At 44.2% G+C, this 13343-nt stretch overlaps 1 protein-coding gene across 2 annotated transcripts in view; it reads left to right on the forward strand.

Moving 5' to 3' along the window:
• Positions 1–5586: 5586 nt before the first annotated feature.
• CDK4 (cyclin dependent kinase 4) overlaps positions 5587–13343 on the forward strand; it is a 94752-nt gene continuing 86995 nt past the window's right edge. Inside the window, exon 1 of one of the 2 annotated variants that reach the window (XM_075851957.1) lies at positions 5587–5728. The gene's annotated coding sequence lies outside the window, so the exon portion shown is untranslated. Of the gene's footprint in view, positions 5729–6204; positions 6303–13343 lie in introns of those variants that run through there. The other variant, XM_075851958.1, reaches the window with a different exon arrangement.

Here is a 13343-nt window from a genome sequence, read left to right on the forward strand (position 1 = left end):
TCACTTCTTTGACGCGGGCGTCTATTTACGCGCCGTCATTTGATAGCGGCGCGTAAATATACGCCTCATGTGAACAGACAAACGTCAGCCCATTGCTTTCAATGGGCAGATGTTTGTCAACGCTATCGAGGCGCATTTCTCGGACGTAATTCGGGGCAAAAACGCCCGAATTACGTCCGTAATTAGGGTGTGTGAACATACCCTAAGAATTCAGCCTCCTCCAGACCAGTTACACGCTCCAAATCAACTTGGTGCCAGCATTAAAGACAGCTGTGTTAAATGGTCACCTGTATAAAAGACTCCTGTCCACAGACTCAATTAATCAGTCTGACTCTAACCTCTACAACATGGGCAAGACCAAAGAGCTTTCTAAGGATGTCAGGGACAAGATCATAGACCTGCAGAAGGCTGGAATTGGCTACAAAACCATAAGTAAGACGCTGGGCGAGAAGGAGACAACTGTTGGTGCAATAGTAAGAAAATGGAAGACATACAAAATGACTGTCAATTGACATCGATCTGGGGCTCCATGCAAAATCTCACCTCGTGGGGTATCCTTGATCCTGAGAGAGGTGAGAGCTCAGCCGAAAACTACACGGGGGGAACTTGTTAATGATCTCAAGGCAGCTGGGACCACAGTCACCAAGAAAACCATTGGTAACACATTACGCCGTAATGGATTAAAATCCTGCAGTGCCCGCAAGGTCCCCCTGCTCAAGAAGGCACATGTACAGGCTCGTCTGAAGTTTGCAAATGAACATCTGGATGATTCTGAGAGTGATTGGGAGAAGGTGCTGTGGTCAGATGAGACTAAAATTCAGCTCTTTGGCATTAACACAACTCGCCGTGTTTAGAGGAAGAGAAATGCTGCCTATGACCCAAAGAACACCGTCCCCACTGTCAAGCATGGAGGTGGAAACATTATGTTTTGGGGGTGTTTCTCTGCTAAGGGCACAGGACTACTTCACCGCATCAATGGGAGAATGGATGGAGCCATGTACCATCAAATCCTGAGTGACAATCTCCTTCCCTCCACCAGGACATTAAAAATGGCTCGTGGCTGGGTCTTCCAGCACGACAATGACCCGAAACATACAGCCAAGGCAACAAAGGAGTGGCTCAAAAAGAAGCACATTAAGGTCATGGAGTGGCCTAGCCAGTCTCCAGACCTTAATCCCATCGAAAACTTATGGAGGGAGCTGAAGATCCGAGTTGCCAAGCGACTGCCTCGAAATCTTAATGATTTACAGATGATCTGCAAAGAGGAGTGGGCCAAAATTCCATCTAACATGTGTGCAAACCTCATCATCAACTACAAAAAACGTCTGACTGCTGTGCTTGCCAACAAGGGTTTTGCCACCAAGTATTAAGTCTTGTTTGCCAAAGGGATCAAATACTTATTTCTCTGTGCACAATGCAAATAAATATATATAATTTTGACTATGTGATTTTCATTTTTTTTTTTTATGTAATCTATCTCTCACTGGTAAAATTAACCTAGCCTAAAAATTCTAGAATGTTCATGTCTTTGACAGTGGGCAAACTTACAAAATCAGCAAGGGATCAAATACTTATTTCCTTCACTGTATCTGCTAGAAGCGAGGGTGCCTGTATTATACCAGGACAACACTTCCCAGCAAAATTCCTCAAACTGCAAAGGTGCGGAGTGTGGACCAAAAGGGGGATAAGAAAGGACATTTATCAGTGCGACACCGGCCTGTGCAGAAAGGATTGTGTCCCAGCATAACAAATATTTATGGATTATTTTATTGTTTACCCCATTATTATACCACCTGACTATGCCCCCGATGTACTCTGCCCAGCTCACATATGCCCCCACATTATAAACTGAAATACCAATAAAACTCCAAACAAAACTACTACCAAGATAAATCCACGCTCCAAAAGCTAAATGGCGTTGCCACCCATCTGAGCCCTACAGTGTGCCCAAACAGCAGTTTACTTCCACATATATCGTATCGCCATACCCGGGAGAACCCTTTTAACAATTTTTGGGGTGTGTGTCTCCAGTGGGATAAGCTGGGCACGACATATTTCCCACTGAAATATCACAGCAAGGGAAAAATTTTAATTTTTACTTTGCACCATCCGCAGCTCAATCATTTATGGAAAAGACCTGTGGGGTGAAAATGCTCACTACACCCGTTAATAAATGCCTTGAGGGGTGCAGTTTCCAAAATGGGGTCACTTCTCAGGGGTTTCTTTTATTATTTCACATCAGAGCCTCTGTAATTGTGAACCAATACTGTGTAAGTTGCCAAATTAGGCCTCAACTTCGCATGGTACACTTTCACTCCCTGGCGATAGTCCAGGCAAAACATTAGTGCCCCATATAGGGTGATTCCAAAACCGGGAAACAGAGCATAATAATTAGAGAGCTGAAGCCGAAAACGTTTCTTGAGGCGTTTTTTGTAGCCGTTCTTCTAGCTGTTTGACACAATAAAAAAACAGTTCCAAAAGCGGCTGAAGAAGTGACATGCTCCTTCCTACAGGGCCGTTTTTTTCCGTGCCTTTTTTAAAAGGGTGGCATAACCCCCCCGTATGAACGAAATACAGTTTCTCCAATTGAATTCAAAGGGTAGATGTTTGTAGGCGTTTAGCTACTGTTTTTGAAGGTGTATTTCGAGGAATTTACACCCTGAAATACACCTGAAAACTGTGTGTGAATGTGCCCCGATACTTCAAAAAATGTCTCAAAATACGCTTCAAAAACACTTGCAAAAATCTGAAACGCTGCAAAAATGCCTGAATTTTAGAGACTTAAATAAGCCTCATATTTTTCAAATTGAGCATATGCAGTGTGAATATAGCCTAAGGCAAAACAGGGATTCTAGTGGCCTCTGTGTGCTGTCCGTTTTTTTGCGGACCCATACACTAGAATGGGTGAGACGTACTGCAAATACAGATAAAAATAGGACCTGTTCTATAATTTACGGATTCGCAAAAAAAACAGATGTGTGCAATACCCAATAGAAATGAATGGCTCAGTATGCTATCCGCAAAAAAACAACCACAGATAGGACACTGAAGAAAACAACGGTCGTGTGCATGAGCCCTTAGAAGGAACTGAATATAATCGTTAGGCCAGGATCATGCACCCAGTTTTTGGCTCAGTTCTCCTTCATGTTGGATTCTTCTCTGGTTTTGCACCAAAAACTGCATCAAAACGTTGTATGTGATCCTGGCCTTAGGCCTTATTCACACGGGCGTTGCGCATCTCGGATATGAAAAACACTGGTCTATGGGGGATGCGTGAAGCGTGAAAAAATAGGACATGTCCTATTTGCTCACGGTCCCTTCACACGGTCTGCTGAAACAACGGCCGTGTGAACGGCCACATTGAATTACATAGGTCCGTGTGACGGCCGTTGTTTTGACGGCCGTCACACGAACGTATAAACCGTTCGTGCGAATAAGGCCTTAGGGTGTAATTACGGGAGTAATTTTTTTCGTTGCATTTTTTAAAAAAAAACAAAAAAACGGTGCGGCTTTGGCACGATTACAAAAATCCAAGCAAAAACTGTGACGAAAGAAGACTTAAGGGCCCATTCACACGAACGTGAATAGCGTCCGTGTGCTGCGCATGGAAATCACACGCAGCACACGGACACATTGATTTCATTGAGGCCGTTCACACATGCGTGAGTTTTCACGCGCTGAGAGTTCGCTGCGTGAAACTCACTGCATGTCCTATATTGGTGCGTTCTCACGCACCTACGCGCCCATTGAAGCGAATGGGTGCGTGAAAGCCACGCACCGCACACGGATGCACATCCGAGTGCGGTGCGTGATTTGCACATCAATTCAATTGAAAATAATAATAAAAAAATAAGATGTGCTTTGCAGGTGCGTGAATAACGTATGCCCCTCGCAAAGCACACTGATGCATAACGCAACACACATGGACCAGATTCACGCGCGTTCTTCACATGCGTGATTCTGATACGCTTGTGTGAATTACAAGGGCCCCTCCGAGCAATAGGCTTGGGGGACACATGGTCGCACGAGCCCCAAAAATAAGTTTTTATTGGTATTTAAGGGTATGTTCACACACACTATTTACGGACGTAATTCAGGCGTTTTACGCCTGGAATTACGGCCGAAAATACTGCTTGAAAGCGTCGGCAAACATCTGCCCATTCATTTGAATGGGTTTTACAATGTACTGTGCAGGCGGTCATTTTTTTTACGCGCAGCTGTCAAAAGACGGCGCGTAAAAAAGATGCCCGCGTCAAAGAAGTGCCTGTCACTTCTTGGGACGTAATTGGAGCCGTTTTCCATTGACTCCATAGAAAAACAGCTCCAATTACATCCGTGATGGACGCTGCGAAAAACGCCTGCACTTGCCATTACGTCTGAAATTCAAGAGCTGGATTCGCCTAAAAACAGCTCCGTAATTTCAGCCGTAACGGACGTGCACGTGTGAACATACCCTTAGGCCCCATGCACACGACCTTAAAAAAACTCCAATGGACCCATTCACTTTCATTGAACGCGGACACCTTTCTGTAGCACTACGGAAGGGTGTCCGTGCCGTGGAAATGTTCCGGAAATTATGGAACGTTGTTTTGCATTTTGCGGGCCGTGCTCCCATACTTTGTATGGGAGCACAGCCCGAAAATGCGGCTGTCAGTCGGCGGCCGGCCGTGCCCGCAATCGCGGGCCGTGATTGTGGGCACGGCCGTGTGCATGGGGCCTTAGTCTGTTATGTAGTATGGTTTTGTGTGGTTGTATTTTCTCCCCCCTTCCCCTCTTTTTTCCAAATGTAGTGAAATGGTACTTACCTTATGGGACGTCACCTATGTAAGCTGTACAAGTTGGTACAAGCAGGTTCCAGTTGTTTCTATCTCCAGGCAGATGTTTCCTGGTGAACAGCTGATTGGACGAGGTCAGCTGTGCTGTTGGCATGAGCAGGTTCCAGAATATTCTATCTCCAGGCAGTTTTCTCCTAGGTACAGCTGATTGGTTATTGGAATTCCCAAACGGCGGGAATCCGTACTATAAAGGAGTGAGCTTCTTCGTGGTCAAGCAGTCGTCTGGAGCCATTCGGACCGTCGCCCACCCGCCCTCCCTTATGTCCGAATTTCCCTTCCGTCACGATGTTTGTTAGAGGGATTTTATCACCTAGCTAATGCTGGGCGTTCTTGGTATTTTATTATAAAAGCTGAATTTTTTTATTGGTTTATTGATTTCAATTTATGGTTATTTATATATTTTAAGTATTATGGATTTTATTACCCTTAATAAACATTGTGGCCTTTATTATCCAATGATTCTATTGTCCGTGTTTTCTTTTGATGTGGTTTATTTTGTGGGGTCTGTGCTACCATGAGGCCTTATGAAAATACACCCTTATCCACTTTTTAAATTTTTTAAACATTAGGAAATTTCCTCAGATTATATTAGTTTATTATAAATTGCATTTCTTTATAGTTATTATTCCATCATAAACTATGTTATAACTACATATACTCCATGACAGTGAGGCAGCAGCGGCCCCATATAATCCCAGAGCTGTATTTGGGGACGGGTCACATAATTAGCAGGAGGGCCGGTGATGGGTGAGCTCCCGCCCATGGGTGGGAGCGAATTGGGGGCAGGAAGTGATTCTGTTGTGTGGGGACTGAATGGTGAGAGCATGTGAATGTGCTGCAGATGAGGAGCGTCTCTCGCCATGACTGACTACTGCTGACACCAGACGCGCCGGGTAAGTGTTCCTGTAATGTCCGCGCCTGTTGGTGAGGGTGGCGCTGACCATGCGCTACACCGCTGCGTCACATTACTATCACCACAGAGCGCAGCATCTGCTGTGAGGCTGGCAAGACATGCTGGGAGTTGTAGTGCTACCACAGCTGGAACCACTACTTGCACAACGGCGGCTCCAGTCAGGTGCACGTAGAGTCAATACTCGCAGACGGGACTGAATCCTGAACAGCCACACACCCTGCCATATTTTTTCCTAGAAACTCCAAGCTTTGACCTAATGAGAAAAAAGTTGTGGCAGGAAGAGGAGGGGAAACTAACATGGAGGTGGACGAGCCTAAAAGAATGGAACTTAATTATCCCATAGAGGGAGGAGGGGGGTGTCCTGTCCATTCATGATACGAGCCCATGTGCCGGGCACAAAAGAACTTCTCCCATGCTGCACCACGTGTGGGCAAGCGCCTCATGTTTATATGGTGGCTGTAGGGGCATAAACCTAACGTCCTCTTTTGCGTGGAATCTATTGTTCCCTGTTATCAGCCAATTCCAGTCTGGCTGAAGTGTTAACCGGATTACTGGTAGGACGTCTAGACAAGTATCTGCCCCGTTATTACTACTTTATCTCCACTTCTGGCGTTTTACATACATTTGTGTGAATTAAGGGTTACTATGGTATATTTATAGGAAACCAGATGGCAGTGAATGTATTTTTGTCCTAATAACAGAAAACCCATTACACCCACGAAATGACCCCCTGAGCTTCTAGTTTGGGGGACCTGTAAAAAATGTTGCTGCTTACTGATTGGAAAAGAGGTATCATGTGACTGACACCCAGGCTTCTTTACAACAAAGGTGCTACCTGGTCAGGTGATCTTTCTTGCCCAATATAAACTCACCCCGTTGCTTGCTTTATATTGTAAGTGATGAGGGACAGGGATAAGGAGCCTTTTGTCACATGACCGTTGTATAACTTATTAGGATTAGGCTATGTTCATACTGGGCAGAATTGCAGCGGATTTGTGGTGCAGATTTTTCAAAGCTGCCGCATTCTCCTTTTTGTGCGGAACTGTTGTGGCACTTTCACCACTGATTTCACCCTTTGCAACGCACGTCTACGTTGGAAAACGTCAACTGTGTGGACATACAATCCACAGCATGTTATGATTTCTGTGCAGATTTTTTTATTTTTTTTGCTACATGTGGTTGGGATTTGGAAAACCTCATCCGCATGTACTGTAAATTGATGCACATTTTTGTGTATTGTTTAAAGAGTCTCTGTCACCACATTATAAGTGGCCTATATTGTACATGATGTGATCGGCGCTGTAATGTAGATTACAGCAGTGTTTTTTATTTAGAAAAACTATCATTTGTGACGGAGTTATGACCTATTTTAGCTTTATGCTAATGAGTTTCTTAATGGACAACTGGGCGTGTTTTACTATATGGCCAAGTGGGTGTTGTGGAGAGAAGTGTATGACGCTGACCAATCAGTGACCAAACAGCGTCATACACTTCTCTCCACTTACAGAGCACATAGTGATATAGTTATATCGCTATGTGCAGCCACATACACACACTAACATTACTGCAGTGTCCTGACAGTGAATATACATTACCTCCAGCCAGGACGTGATGTGTATTCAGAATCCTGACACTTCTGTAGCGTCTCTGTGATTTACAGCATAGCAGGCGTAGTCTCGCGAGATTACGCTGTAAGCTGTCATTCACAGCGAGATCTCGCTCTCCTGTGCTGTAAATCACAGAGACGCTACAGAAGTGTCAGGATTCTGAATACACATCACGTCCTGGCTGGAGGTAATGTATATTCATTGTCAGGACACTGCAGTAACGTTAGTGTGTTTATGTGGCTGCACTTTGCGATATAGATATATCACTATGTGCTGTGTAAATGAATGGGGAGAAGTGTATGACGCTGATTGGTCAGTGTCATACACTTCTCTGTACAACGCCCACTTGGTCATATAGTAAAACACGCCCAGTTGTCCATTGAGAGACTCATTAGCATAAAGCGAATATAGGTCATAACTACGTCAAAAATGATTGTTTTTCTAAATAAAAAAACACTGCTGTTATCTACATTACAGCGCCGATCACATCATGTAAGAGATAGGGCACTTATAATGTGGTGACAGAGACTCTCTAAACCTCAACCACTTGCGTTATACTATATGTACTAGTTGTGGAATGTCAGTGCAGATTCCGTAACCAAAATTCTGCATCAAATACGCAACGTGTGAACCCGGGCCCTGAGTTCAGTTACTATTTTTGTCGCACAAAAAAAATAAAGATACAGAAGGAACATGTTTAGTTGTTTATGCTGACTGCAATGAGCAGGCATATCCAGTATATAAAACCACACAGGAGTGGACACAATCCGTCCCCCCCCCCTTCCTCTTTCCTTTCAGATCCATTTCTGGCTTTGGCTCCAAACGCTGAGCCAAAAACTGCGTCAACTTTTTTTTTTTGTGCCTTGACAGCTATGTAAACCTTTGAAATCGCGTTTTTTTTTTTTTTTTAAATAAAAATATCTGTCAGTGTGACTGCTGCAATTTTTAAAATACTTTTTTATTAAAAACTATTAACTTTTTGAGATAAAGCTGCTTTGTATTCTGTATAGAGAGCAGCTGTATCGTTCGCTAATACCTATATCCGCCAGATCCGCAGCACTGACTGGTTCAGTGTCAGAGGATTCTGCGTCTCTGAAACGCAGGATCCACCTGTAATCGATCACATCTAAGTTATGAACTTAGATGTGATCAGTAACCGCTAGACCTGTTGACGCTGAACCCGTCAGTGCCTCTGATCTGACGGATTCAGGTCTCAGCGCATGATACAGCTGCTCTGCATACAGACTACAAAGCAGCTGTATCTCAAGAAGTAAAAATAATTTTGAATAAGTATTTTGAAAGTTGCACCAAGCCCACTGATAGTTTTTTTATTTTTTTATTTTCCTAATAAGTGTTTATTTCAAAGGTGTACATAGCCTTTAAGCAGTTCAGGACCAGTTAAACCAAGGGTTATTAGTAAACCCCTTAGGCTATGTTCACACGGGGTCTTTTGCCGAGTTTTTGGACGCGGAAACCGCGTCGCAAAACTCGGCAGAAACGGCCCGAGAACGCCTCCCATTGATTTCAATGGGAGGCGTCGGCGTCTTTTTCCCGCGAGCAGTAAAACTGCCTCGCGGGAAAAAGAAGCGACATGCCCTATCTTCGGGCGCTTCCGCCTCCGACCTCCCATTGACTTCAATGGGAGGCAGGAGAAAGCGTGTTTTCTGCCCGCGGCGCTCAATGGCCGCGGGCGAAAAACGGCGCGATCATTGCTATTCACACGGAGTATTTTGGGGGAGGAATATCTGCCTCAAAATTCCGTTTGGAGCTTTGAGGCAGATATTCCTCCCCCAAAATACTCCGTGTGAACATAGCCTTAATGTCTGCCCATTTGTCTTTTTGCGGCAGTCATTAAGGGTACTTCTGCCACAGCGTCATGAAAAGGCGGTGCTGTGACATAAGCCCTGCACAAGTGTTGGGCTGTCTGAAGACAGCCGGGCACCTGCTCTAGTGTGCCGGATTGAAATTCGCATTGATCCCGCCTGTTTAACCCCTTAGATGCCAGTCAATAGCAACCGCGGCATCTAAGTGGTTTTAGAGGCAGGGGGCTATCTCTCACTCCATCTGCACACCTGTGATGTGATTTGAGGGGTGACGATGCTTTTATAAAGGCCCCCAGGTCTGCCTTCAGTGTATGCATATTAGGCCCTGCCAAAGGAGCAGCCTTACAGAATGCCTGTTACGCTGATAGACATAATATACTGCAATACTGAAGTATTGGAGTGTATTTTAAAAGCTATCAATCGCATAGTAAAGTCCCATAGTGGGACGTAAAAAATAGTTTTAATAAAGTTCAAAAATCCCAAGCAAAGCAGAAAAAGATAAACTCACTTTTTCACCCTACAAAATACTTAATTGGAACAAATTTAAAAAGCTACACGTAATTGGTATTGCCTCGTCTGTAACGACCCGAAATTTAAAAGTGTTACATTATTTAACTCGCATGTTGAAAGCCTTAAAAAAAAAAAAAAAAAAATATGCCAGAATTGCTGTTTTCTGTTCATCCTATTTTCCAAAAACGGCAATAATATCGATCAATAAGCCGTACGTTCCCCAAAATGGTACCAAGAAAGTCACTCTGCTAAAGATCAGCTACATCGGCGGAAGAATAAAAACTTTATGGCTCTTAGAATATGGCCACACAAGAACAGTGTTTGTATGCTGCAAAAGTAGTAAAACATCAACAAAATATTTGCATTTGGTATCGCCGTAAACGACCCGCAGAATGTTATTTGTACCACATGGAAGGGGGTGTGAATTTAAGAGACAATAAAAGAATGGTGTAACTTCAGCTTAGTTCTTAGTTTGTTTTTTTTTTTTTTGCAATTACCCCCAAAAGGTTAATAAATTATATGTATCCCAAAATGGTGGCACTAAAAAAAAATACAACTTGCCCCGCAAGAAACAAGTCTTCATACAGCTATGTCGATGTAAAAAGTTATACCTCATTGAATGTGACGATAGGAAAAAATAAATGCTTGGTCACTAAGTCCCTAAGGCCTCATGTACACAACCGTGGATTTGCGTTCGCAATTCGCATTTTTGTAGATAAATTGCAGAACCATTCAATTCTATGGCCCCATGCGCACAATTGTGGTTTTCACGGATACGTGCTGGGGCCGTGAATCCGGATTGCAAAAACTCAGGACAAGTCTTTTTACGGTCCGGAATGAATATGTATGTATGTGAAAAATGATCGCAGCACACCAAACGTTAATATCCAATACAGTTGTGGTTTATTATTCCATGTTCAAGGACCAGCTACGTTTAGGTCCTCTAAGGCCTCATGCACACGACCGTAAAAACACCCGTTATTGCGGGTCGTAATTACGACCCGCAATAGCGGGCCCATAGACTTCTGTTAGTCACGGGTACCTTCCCGTTTTCTCACGGGAAGGTGCCCGTGCCGTTAAAAAAAAAAAATAGAACATGTTCTATTTTTTCATTTTACGGGCCGTGCTGCTATACTTTATAATGGCAGCACGGCTCGCAAAAGCGACCGGCCGCCCGTGCTCGTAATTCGAGCACGGTCGTGTGCATGAGGCCTAACAGGATCTTTCTCAAGCTGTGAGAGGACCTAAACGTAGGTTTTCACGGTCAAATGGACCGCATGACCAATACGGTTGTGTGCATGAGGCCTTGGGGTTAAACAACTACATTTTTTTGTTTATTGGGCTAGCGATGTGATTTTTGCTTTTTTTTTTCCCATAATCAATGTGGGTTTCTTTTCTTATTTTTATGCACCATTTTTGCTTTAGCACTTCAAGGCTTCGTTCACATCTGCGTCAGGGTTCCGTCTGAGCTTCCCATGAGACCGAGACCAAAGGTTTCCGTTTGCATCAGCATTGATGTCGACTATGGTAATGATTCTGTCCAAACGACGGAAAACTTGCACAACTGAGACAAACTGAACCATTGGCACCGTATCCGTCACCGTTGAAATCAATGCTGATGCTAAAAGGAACCTGTGGTTTCTGTTTATTTCAGTCCGGGTCCTGTTCTGACAGGAAGCTCAGACGGAACGTTAGAACGGGACCCTGGCGCAGATGTGAGCGAAGCCTTAGGCTTGTAGTTTTATTTTATTTTTTTTATAAATAACTATGCTGTTTTTTTCTTCTTCTTTAGCTTATTTTTTTTCTGGTAATCATATAGTATTACCCTAAAATAGACTTATTTGTGATTGTCATTGTCTACTGTAAGTTTTTATATATTACTTGTCTATTATGGTAATTGGGTCAGGCCTAGCATTATGACAATGATTGTTGCATTTTTTTGGGGGGGTGTTTTGTGTGATTTTTTTTTTATTTGTTTTTGGTTTTGTATATTTTTTTTATTTATTACGGCCTGTTCCTTAACCCCTTCACGACATTTGTCGTAAGTATACGTCGTGGAAAGCCAGTGCTTCCCGCAAAATGCTGTATACTTACAACAAATGGATGGCACCGGCTCAGAAGCTGAGTCGGGGCCATCATCCCCGGATATCCGCTGTATCTTACAGCTGACACCCTGCTGTAATGTTAGCTTCGATCCCCACCATTTACTTAAAGAGGCTCTGTCACCAGATTTTGCAACCCCTATCTGCTATTGCAGCAGATAGGCGCTGCAATGTAGATTACAGTAACGTTTTTATTTTAAAAAAACGAGCATTTTTGGCCAAGTTATGACCATTTTTGTAGTTATGCAAATGAGGCTTGCAAAAGTCCAAGTGGGTGTGTTTAAAAGTACAAGTCCAAGTGGGTGTGTATTATGTGCGTACATCGGGGCGTTTTTAATACTTTCACTAGCTGGGCGCTCTGATGAGAAGTAACATCCTCTTCTCTTCACAACGCCCAGCTTGTGACAGTGCAGATCTGTGACGTCACTCACAGGTCCTGCATCGTGACGGCCACATCGGCACCAGAGGCTACAGTTGATTCTGCAGCAGCATCAGCGTTTGCAGGTAAGTCGATCTTACCTGCAAACGCTGATGCTGCTGCAGAATCAACTGTAGCCTCTGCTGCCGATGTGGCCGTCACGATGCAGGACCTGTGAGTGACGTCACAGATCTGCACTGTCACAAGCTGGGCGTTCTGAAGAGAAGAGGATGTTACTTCTCTTCACAGCGCCCAGCTAGTAAAAGTATTAAAAACGCCCCGATGTACGCACATAATACACGCCCACTTGGACTTGTACTTTTAAACACACCCACTTGGACTTTTGCAAGCCTCATTTGCATAATTACAAAAATGGTCATAACTTGGCCAAAAATGCTCGTTTTTTTAAAATAAAAACGTTACTGTAATCTACATTGCAGCGCCTATCTGCTGCAATAGCAGATAGGGGTTGCAAAATCTGGTGACAGAGCCTCTTTAAATGCAGCGGTCAAAAGTGATTGCTGCATTTAAGGTGTTTGCAGCTCATCGGCACCCCAGCAATGAAATCACCCCGGTGTCGGTGGCTGCAATGGCAACTGGAGGCCTAATAGCGGTCACCTGTTCTGCCTATTACGGAAAACTTCCAGCCCCCGCCCAAAAAGACTTCTGTAGCCGCCGGCAACATGGCGCCGGCTCAGGAGATGAGCCAGCGTCATCAGCGGTGGATGTGAGCTGTATGTTACAGCTGACAGCCACCTGTAACGGCAGGAAAGCGATCGCTGCATCTTTGTGGTTGTCAGCAGATCGGCAGCTCTGCCCTGCAATCGCAGGGCTGCCAACTGCTACTATGGCAACAGTAGACCTAACAATGGCCGCCTGCTCTGCCATTATCCGCTTGCTGTCAGTGAATGACTGACAGATCTAATACATTGCACTACATAGTAGGGATGCACGGTGCATCGAAACTTCGATACTGTTTCGATACTTTGCATCCCTAAACGGTTCGATACCGCTATTTCCTGTATTTCGATACTTCGCTGCGCAGCCGCACAGCTCAGTATAGTAATACATGAATGTATGGGAGCGCGGCTGCGGCTGTGTAATTCAGCCACAGCCCCGCTCCTGAGTCCTGATA

This window comes from Rhinoderma darwinii, chromosome 2 (genome assembly GCF_050947455.1).
Source record: "Rhinoderma darwinii isolate aRhiDar2 chromosome 2, aRhiDar2.hap1, whole genome shotgun sequence".
Classification (NCBI taxonomy): Eukaryota; Metazoa; Chordata; class Amphibia; order Anura; family Rhinodermatidae; genus Rhinoderma; species Rhinoderma darwinii.